Source organism: Erythranthe guttata, chromosome 11, assembly GCF_056151865.1.
Source record: "Erythranthe guttata isolate IM_541 chromosome 11, IM_541, whole genome shotgun sequence".
Taxonomy (NCBI): Eukaryota; Viridiplantae; Streptophyta; class Magnoliopsida; order Lamiales; family Phrymaceae; genus Erythranthe; species Erythranthe guttata.
Genome location: NC_142543.1, coordinates 9,160,249 through 9,169,841, shown reverse-complemented (window position 1 = coordinate 9,169,841; position 9,593 = coordinate 9,160,249). Strand labels below are relative to the sequence as shown.

Genomic DNA, 9,593 nt, shown 5'->3' with positions numbered 1-9,593 from the left:
TATTCATTCTCTGTTTTCCCATTTATTATTTTCTTCTTGTTTTTCAATTTCCTATATATCAGATTACAAGAAGATTTCAAGCACTTGAAGGTATTCACAGCTTTATGTATGTCGACACTTGTAATCCGATCTTTCTCGTATTTTCATACCTCTTGGTAAATTTGAAAACCAAAAATTTGATTGTATGTCGCATAAATTTTTTTTTTGAATCGTCTATCATGTTCGTAGCGTACGTTTAAGTTTTGTTTTTAGGTTTGTACTGCTTCCGAGTAACAATTTGAATAATTACAGATTTGATCCTTAAACAAGAAATGCACCCCAGGTGGGGGTCAATTTGTAATTTCTGATAATCCACTGAAACAGTTTTGAAAATTGTAGAATTGCCGCTATACTTACTCCATCTTCCCATCCATTCCACCCAAATAGCAAATTTAACACCAAAGTAGATCTCTCTTGTAATAACCGAAATATCAGCCACCAACGCAGTATGGTTCGACTCAACTATAATTGCGCATAACTCATTTACGAAAATTCGCAATACTGAGTTTAAAATCTTATGATTTACGATTCAAATCTTACGATTTAATTATTCACACCTAAGTCAATTCAAATGTTAAAATAAATCTTAAATATCGACAAAACGATCAAATTTTACGATTTACGATTTAAGAAAACAATAATTTATTATATTATTTATAATTAACGTGTTATAATTATTATTTTGGTCCATATATTATATACCATTTTTAGTTTTAGTCCTAAAACCGGAAATGTCCCCAAGTGGAGATCAATTGGTAATTTCCGAAAATCCACCTCCCTAGCTGAAGCAGTTCTGAAAATTGCATAATCACCCCTATAGTTACTCAATCTTCCTGACCGCTCCACCCAAATTGCAAATTTGACCCCAAAGTGGATCTCTCTTTCACTATCCAAAATATCCGCCACATTTACGAAAATTCGCAACACCGAGCATAAAATCGTATGGTGTACGATTCAAATCTTACGATTCAATTCATTCATATCTATGTTGATTCAAATGTTAAAATAAATCTTAAATATCAATAAATCGATTAAATTTTACAATTTTTGGTCCCCATATTATTATATATTTTTTTTTAATTCTGGTCCTTAAACTATAAATGCACCCCAAATGGGGGTCAATTTGTAATTTTTGGAAATCCACCTCCCTGACTCTAACACCTCTATACTTACTTCATCTTCCCAGCCGCTCCAGCCCAATTGCAAATTTATCCCCAAAGTGGATCTCTCTTGCAATATCTGAAATATCTGCCACCAACGCAGTATGCTTCTACTCCTCAACTATAATCGTGTGTGACTCATTTATGCAAATTCGCAATACCGTGTTTAAAATCTTATGATTTACAATTCAAATCTTACGATTCAATTTGTTCATACCTAAGTCGATTGAAATGTTAAAATAAATTTTAAATATGAACAAAACGATCAAAGTTTAAGATTTACGATTTAAGAAAACTTTAATTTATTATATTATTTTTATGATAATTACAGTTTTGGTCCCTATATTAAATACATTTTTTTTTTTTTGTCCTTAAACCAGAAATGCCCCCCCCCCCCCCCCCCCCAAGTGGAGGTTAATTTGTAATTTTCGAAAATCCACCTCCCTAGCTTAAATAGTTGTGAAGATTGCAGAATCACCCCTATACTTACTCTATTTTCCGCTCCACCCAAATTGCAAATTTGAGGCCAAAGTGGATCTCTCTTTCACTATCCAAAATATCCGCCACATTTACGAAAATTCGCAACAACGAGCATAAAATCTTATGATTTACGATTCAAATTTTACGATTCAATTCAATCATATCTATGTCGATTCAAATGTTAAAATAAATCTTAAATATCAACAAATCGATCAAATTTTACAATTTTTGGTCCCTATATTATTAAACCATTTTTTTTTTTAATTTTGTTCTGTAAAATAGAAATGCACCCCAAGTGGGGGTCAATTTGTAATTTTTTGAAATCCACCCTCCTGGCTGAAATAATTTTGAAAATTGCAGAATCACCCCTATACTCACTCCATCTTCCCAGCCACTCCACCTAAATTGCAAATTTAACCCCTATGTGGATCTCTCTTGCAATATCTGAAATATCCGCCACCAAGGCAGTATGTTTCTACTCCTCCTCAGCTATAATCGTTTGTGACTCATTTACGAAATTTCACAATACTGAGTTTAAAATCTTATGATTTACGATTCAAATCTTACGATTCAATCCCTTCATACCCAAGTCGATTCAAAAGTTAAAATAAATCTTAAATATCAACAAAACTATCAAATTACGATTTAAGATATAAGAAAACTTTAATTTATTATATTAATTTTAATAAACTTGTGATGATTACAGTTTTGATCCCTATATTATATACCATTTATAATTTTGGTCCTTAAACCGGAAATGCCACCCAAGTGGAGGTTAATTTGTAATTTCCGAAAATCCACCTCCCTGGCTGAAATAGTTGTGAAGATTGCAGAATCATCTCTATACTTACTCCATCTTCCTAACCGCTACACCCAAATTGCATATTTGACTCCAAAGAGTGGATCTCTCTTTCACTATCCAAAATATCCGTCACATTTACTAAAATTCGCAATAACGAGCATACAATCTTATGATTTACGATTCAAATCTTACGATTCAATTCATTCATATCTATATTGATTCAAATGTTCAAATAAATCTTAACTATCAACAAATTGATCAGATTTTACAATTTTTGGTCCCTATATTATTAAACCTTTTTTTTTTTATCCTTAAACCAAAAATGAACCCCAAGTGGGGGTCAATTTGTAATTTTTGGAAGTGCACCTCCCTGGCTGAAACATTTTTGAAAATTGCGGAATCACTTATATACTTACTCCATCTTCCCAGCCGCACTACCCAAATTGCAAATTTGACTCCAAATTGGATCTCTCTTGCAATATCAGCCACCAACGCAGTATGCTTCGACTCGTCCTCAGTTATAACCGTGTGTGACTCATTTACAAAAATTCGCAATACCGAGTTTAAAATCTTATGATTTACGATTCAAATCTTACGATTCAGTATGTTCATACTTAAGTCGATTCAAAAGTTAAAATAAATTTTAAATATCAACAAAACGATCAGATTTTACGAATTACAATTTAAGAAAATTTTAATTTATTATATTATTTATAATGAACTTGCGATAATTACATATTTGATCCCTATAGTATATACCATTTATAATTTTGGTCCTTAAACCGGAAATGCCCCCCAAGTGGAGGTTAATTTGTAATTTCTGAAAATCCACCTCCCTGGCTGAAATAGTTGTGAAGATTGCAGAATCAACCCTATACTTACTCCATCTTCCTAACCGCTACACCCAAATTGCATATTTGACTCCAAAGAGTGGATCCCTCTTTCACTATCCAAAATATCCGTCACATCTACTAAAATTCGCAATAACGAGCAAACAATCTTATGATTTACGATTCAAATCTTAAGATTCAATTCACTCATATCTATGTCGATTCAAATGTTCAAATAAATCTTAACTATCAACAAATTTATCAAATTTTACGATTTTTGGTCCCCTATATTACATACATTTTTTTTTTTAATTTTTGTCCTTAAACAAGAAATGCACCCCAAGTGGGGGTCAATTTGTAATTTCTGGAAATCCACTTCCTTGACTGAAACAATTTTGGAAATTTCAGAATCACCGCTATACTTATTCCATTATCCCAGTCGTTTCACCCAAATAGCAAATTTAACACCAAAGTGGATCTCTCTTGCAATATCCGAAATATCTGCCACCAACGCAGTATGCTTCGACTCCTCAACTATAATCGCAGGTGACTCATTTACGAAAACTCGCAATACCGAGTATAAAATCTTATGATTTACGATTCAAATCTTACGATTCAATTATTCATACTTAAGTCGATTCAAATGTTAAAATAAATCTTAAATATCGACAAAACGATCAAATTTTACGATTTCCGATTTAAGAAAACAATAATTTATTATATTATTTATAATTAATGTGTTATAATTACTATTTTGGTCCCTATATTATATCCCATTTTTAGTTTTGGTCCTAAAACCGAAAATGCCCCCAAGTGGAGGTTAATTGGTAATTTCCGAAAATCCACCTCCCTAGCTGAAGCAGTTCTGAAAATTGCATAATCACCTCTATACTTACTCAATCTTCCTAACCGCTCCACCCAAATTGGAAATTTGATCCCAAAGTGGATCTCTCTTTCAATATCCAAAATATCCGCCACATTTATGAAAATTCGCAATAGCGAGCGTAAAATCGTATGATTTACGATTCAAATCTTACGATTCAATTCATTCATATCTATGTTGATTCAAATGTTAAAATAAATCTTTAATATCAACAAATCGATCAAATTTTACGATTTTTGGTCCCTATATTATTATACCTATTTTTAATTTTGGTCCTTAAACCAGAAATGCACCCCAAGTGGGGGTCAATTTGTAATTTTTGGAAATCCACCTCCTTGGCCGAAACATTTTTTAAAATTACAGAATCACCCCTATACTTACTCCGTCTTCCCAGCCTATCCACCCAAATTGCATATTTAACCCCAAAGTGGATCTCTCTTGCAATATCTTAAATATCCGCCACCAACGCAGTATGTTTCAAGTCCTCCTTAGCTATAATCGCGTGTGACTCATTTACGAAAATTCGCATTACCGAGTTTAGAATCTTATGATTTACGATTCAAATCTTACGATTCAATTTATTCATACCTAAGTCGATTCAAATATTAAAATAAATCTTAAATATCGACAAAACGATCAAATTGTACAATTTACAATTGAAGAAAACTTTAATTTATTATATTATATATAATAAACATGTTATAATTACAGATTTGGTCCATATATTATATACCATTTTTAATATCGGCCTTTCAACCGAAAATGCCCCCAAGTGGAGGTCAATTTGTAATTTCCGAAAATCCACCTCCCTCGCTGAAATTGCAAATTTGACCCCAAAGAGTGGATCTCTCTTTCAATATCCAAAATATCCGCCACATTTACGAAAATTCGTAATAACGAGCATACAATCTTATGATTTACGATTCAATTCATTCTTATCTATGCCGATCCAAATGTTAAAATCAATCTTAAATATCAACTAATCGATCAAATTTTACGATTTTTGGTCCCTATATATTACATACATTTTTTTTTAATTTGGTCCTTAAACAAGAAATTCACCCCAAGTTGGGGTCAATTTGTAATTTCTGGAAATCCACCTCCCTGGCCGAAATAGTTTTGAAAATTGCAGAATCACCCATATACTTACTCCATATTCCCAGCCGCTCCGCCCAAATTGCAGATTTAACCCCAAAGTGGATCTCTCTTGCAATATGCGAAAGATTTTAAACTCGGTATTGCGAATTTACGAAAATTCACAATACCGAGTTTAAAATCTTTTGATTTACGATTCAAATCTTACGATTCAATTATTCATACCTAAGTCGATTCAAATGTTAAAATAAATCTTAAATATCGACAAAACGATCAAATTTTACGATTTACGATTTACGATTTAAGAAAACAATAATTTATTATATTATTTATAATAAACGTGTTATAATTACTATTTTGGTCCCTATATTATATACCATTTTAAAGTATTTAAACCGGAAATGCCCCCAAGTGGAAATCAAGTTGTAATTTCCGAAAATCCACATCTCTGGCTGAAACAGTTGGGAAGATTGAAGAATCACCCCTATACTTACTCCATATTCCTAGCCGCTCCACCCTAATTACAAATTTGATTTCAATATCCAAAATATTCGCCACATTTATTATCACAAGTTTATCATAAATAATATAATACCTTTAAAGTTTTCATAAATCGTAAATCGTAAAATTTGATCGATTTGTTGATATTTAAGACAACAAATCCACCTCCCGTCCGACACAGTTTTGAAAATTGAAGAATCACCCCTATACTTACTCCATCTTCCCAGTCGCTCCACCAAAATTTTACCTAATCGTAAAAAAAAAGATAAAAAAAGATGCAGCCTAAAAATCGATTTATGAAAGTATATCGAAAAACATAATACGATAAGTTCTTGTATTCACCCGAGGCACCCGGCACCGCCCATTGCGCGGTGCTCTACACTAGTATATATATATATATATAAGTACATATATATGGGGATCGTCCCCTTTTTTTTTATGTCTTTCTTTTTGCTTTTTTTCTGCCCTATTTAAATACCAAACGTCGTTGTTCTCGTCTTCCTCTCCAATCAGCTGGCCGCGTTCTTTTCTTTTCCCTTTTCTTCCCAAGTTGCTCGACCGCGACGCCTCTGCTTCTTTTTTCCATTTTCTTTTAATCCGATTGCTTGAAAACGGCGTCGTTTCAGGGTGGGCCTCCACATCTGGCCACAATTGTTGACCTCCACCGTTCCACCGTTCGCCGCTTCCACGTCCGCCGCTGGCGCTTCGTCCGATGCCCACCGCCCCTGCCGCCAACATCACTTCCCACCTCTTTTTTCAACCAATTGCAGACGCCGCCCTCTATCTTTGTTTAATATTATCCCGCATCTCCGCCACCTAAGTTCTCTGTGCAACCCCCACCTCCTTCTTCTCTTTGCCACCTAAGTTCCCAGGTTTTATTTCAAATTGCTGAAAAGGGTTGCATTTTTTTTCGTTCTTATCTGTTTTAAGGTGTTGATATAATCATGTTTGTATCACCATTAATAGAGCTTCAATTTGTAAGAATTGTCTGTTTCTTTTCTTCCTCGTTTTTTCTCCGTATTGCTGCCTCTTTAAATTGTTCGATTTAATTAATATTTGCATTCGATTTCGATTGTGTAGGAACATCGTTTACAGTATGCTTAGAGACTCATGTAAATCTGCCCCTTTTTGTTTTCGTTATCCATGACTGTGGACTACTTAATTTTGCAATCCTGTATTAATTACTCTTCATCTCAAACGAGATTTCCGATCGTCGTCGTTTTGATAATTAAGCTATTTCTGCGGGTGTTTGCATTTTTCGTGATGCGCATAAGGTGGTGAAGGATTCGTCGAGAGATTCTAATGGAGTTCACCGGAATGCTTTGGTGCTATCCGGAAGCAAAAGACCGTCGTACGAGTCTTTTCGGAGCTGTGACGATCGTCGATTTAGCAATGCCAAAAGGTGACTGTTGCTTTCACCTTTCTACTGGTATTTGATTTCAATTTACTTTGTACCTTGTGCATTTGTATAAGTGGAAATTAACAATTTTTGAAGAATTATAGAGGCCCTTTACGCGGCCTGATTAAAGTGGACGCAAAGTAAGAAGAGGAGTGGTACCATTAACAAACGTGGTCGAACTCATATACATCTCAGAAATCACTCGGCCGAATAAAATCAAGTGTAATAAGTAAATGTCACCAGCAAAAAATGAATGTAATTCTCGAAGAAAGACATATACGAAAAAGCTAAACGAACCAAAGTAAGTCGTAACACAAAAAAATATATATATGAGCCGTAAAGCAAAAGAAGTCGTCGGACGCGCAAAGCTACTCTTCGGAGTGGCGCCATCAACAAACGTGGCAGAACTCATCTCCGTCTCAGAAATCACTCGTCCAAATAAAATCAGGTGTAAAAAGTAAATGGCACCAGAAACAAATGAATGTATTTCTCGAAGAAGCAAAAAACCTGTATATGAACAGAGAGACCAAGAGCAAGCCGAAGGTGGAACACAAAAAAAGGGCAAACCTGTAAATGAATCAAGAGACAAAGGCCTAGCCAAAACACAAGAAAGCAATTCCAGATAAAGGAGCAACAACACATGCAAAAGTTTTTGAAGAACTTGTTCCCTCTTGCAGATTAATAGCGAAAAAACAATAACCAATTACAGTTTCAAAGAATAAATTGTAAATAATAAAAGAGCATAACGGAAACAAAAATTATGGAAATCCCTATACATTTCAAAAAATTATGTTATTGGTTACAGAAATGTACTAATTCTGCAACTCCCTATACATCTAAAAAAAATGATATTGGATAAAGAAATGTGCTTATTTAGAACCATATGCCAACGAGCAAGACAAGGTGCTAAACAAACAAAAACAAAAACAAAATCAAAATTACTCAATGAGCAAGAAAAATTCTTAAATACCCAAAGTAACTCGGTTTTTCTGATATCTTGTAATAAACAAAACCTGGTGCTATCCTATACCAGTGGCTTTCCATTATCCCGACTTTGAGGCCTGATTTGACTTTTCGCCATTGGGGTACTTCCGCTCTCTCTGGCTGAAGATACACACCTCCTCCTCGCCGAAATTGTCCTGCCTGAAACAATATATGATTGAGACGACCGCACCTTCTCGTAAATGGTGTTGGACGAGGTTGGCTCGGTGACCAAGGGCTTGCTTATTAGTTGGGTTTGCTTCTACCGAGGCTATGTTCAGGAAATTGGGCCTTTTAGTTAAACCAAAAAGAACATTTCATATTAGTAGCACATCGATAGTTCATTAGGCACAACTACTAACACAGCTAACTTTAGAACATAATTTGGCAGTGCTAAAGCAGGCAATATCATGTCCAAATAGACAACTTCATCTTTGAGATTAATAACTTCTAATTAAAATAAGGTTGAACACGCCCCCCCCATTGGAGTTCTTCTCTTTACATAAGTTTCTGAAGGCAAGACATCAAATCTTGACCCTATGGGCATATATGGTGGTTATTGAAACCCAAAAAACACCGAAGTGGGGAAATTTAATTGCCGTTATTTTTCTGGAGTATATCAAATAATAGATAAAAAACACAGAAGAAAAAACATCAAATTCCTCCACGATAAGGAAAGCACACACGCACAAAAAGAACGGAACAACAAAGACAACAAATTATTATCTGGAAGTGCTTGCTACCTTTGAAGTGGTGAACACGAGCATCCTCGTTAAAATCTACAACCTGTTATTGACCAGGTAATTTGGAAATTGGTATTAATAGAAAAAGAAAAACATTATGACCAACGGGAAAGCAAAAACAAAACAGAGAGAAAGAAAATGAAACTCACAGGGCAATTGCAAATTGTTGAGAAGTTGCTCTGAATCCGCAAAGAAATGGGAAAACAGCTTCGAATACAAAATCCGGGATGCTCCATTCTTATCTAGAAAACCAGTACAAAATGGGGAAGAAAAGAAAAAAAACAAAAAGTAAAATACCTCGCGATAATGAGAAGTGGAGAGGTGAACATTCCACATCCTAATCACTGACGATAAAACTACTGTTAATAGCAATCAAAGATATAAATTTCTATTTATCGCAGCTCTTAAAGATTTACAAGGAAAATAATTACCATTTCACTACAACAAAGACAAATCCATGTAGAAACCTCTGCATAGTCTTGCTTCATAGTTCCTTTATGAAAAAAACTCCTGTTAAATAGCAATCAAGGAAACAAAAGACAACATAATGGATAGTGTTTAATCTGTGCAAAAAATGAAGTGTTTAAATATGAGTAAACACTGATAGATATCAGGAAAACAAGTTTGCAACTCGAATTAGGCACATAAAAATAGCTGCATCATTACCAAACAAAACAAGA

General features: G+C 34.3%; 1 long non-coding RNA gene across 2 annotated transcripts; it reads right to left on the bottom strand.

Moving 5' to 3' along the window:
- Nucleotides 1-7,947: 7,947 nt before the first annotated feature.
- On the bottom strand, nt 7,948-9,593 carry LOC148766956 (uncharacterized). 2 transcript variants are annotated; one of them, XR_016034297.1, is made up of 4 exons: nt 9,345-9,593; nt 9,063-9,257; nt 8,914-8,956; nt 7,948-8,461 (listed from the first exon to the last, which is right to left on the bottom strand). It is a non-coding gene; the product is annotated as an uncharacterized LOC148766956 (long non-coding RNA). The 2 variants fall into 2 exon arrangements; XR_016034298.1 differs by having other exon boundaries at nt 9,063-9,250.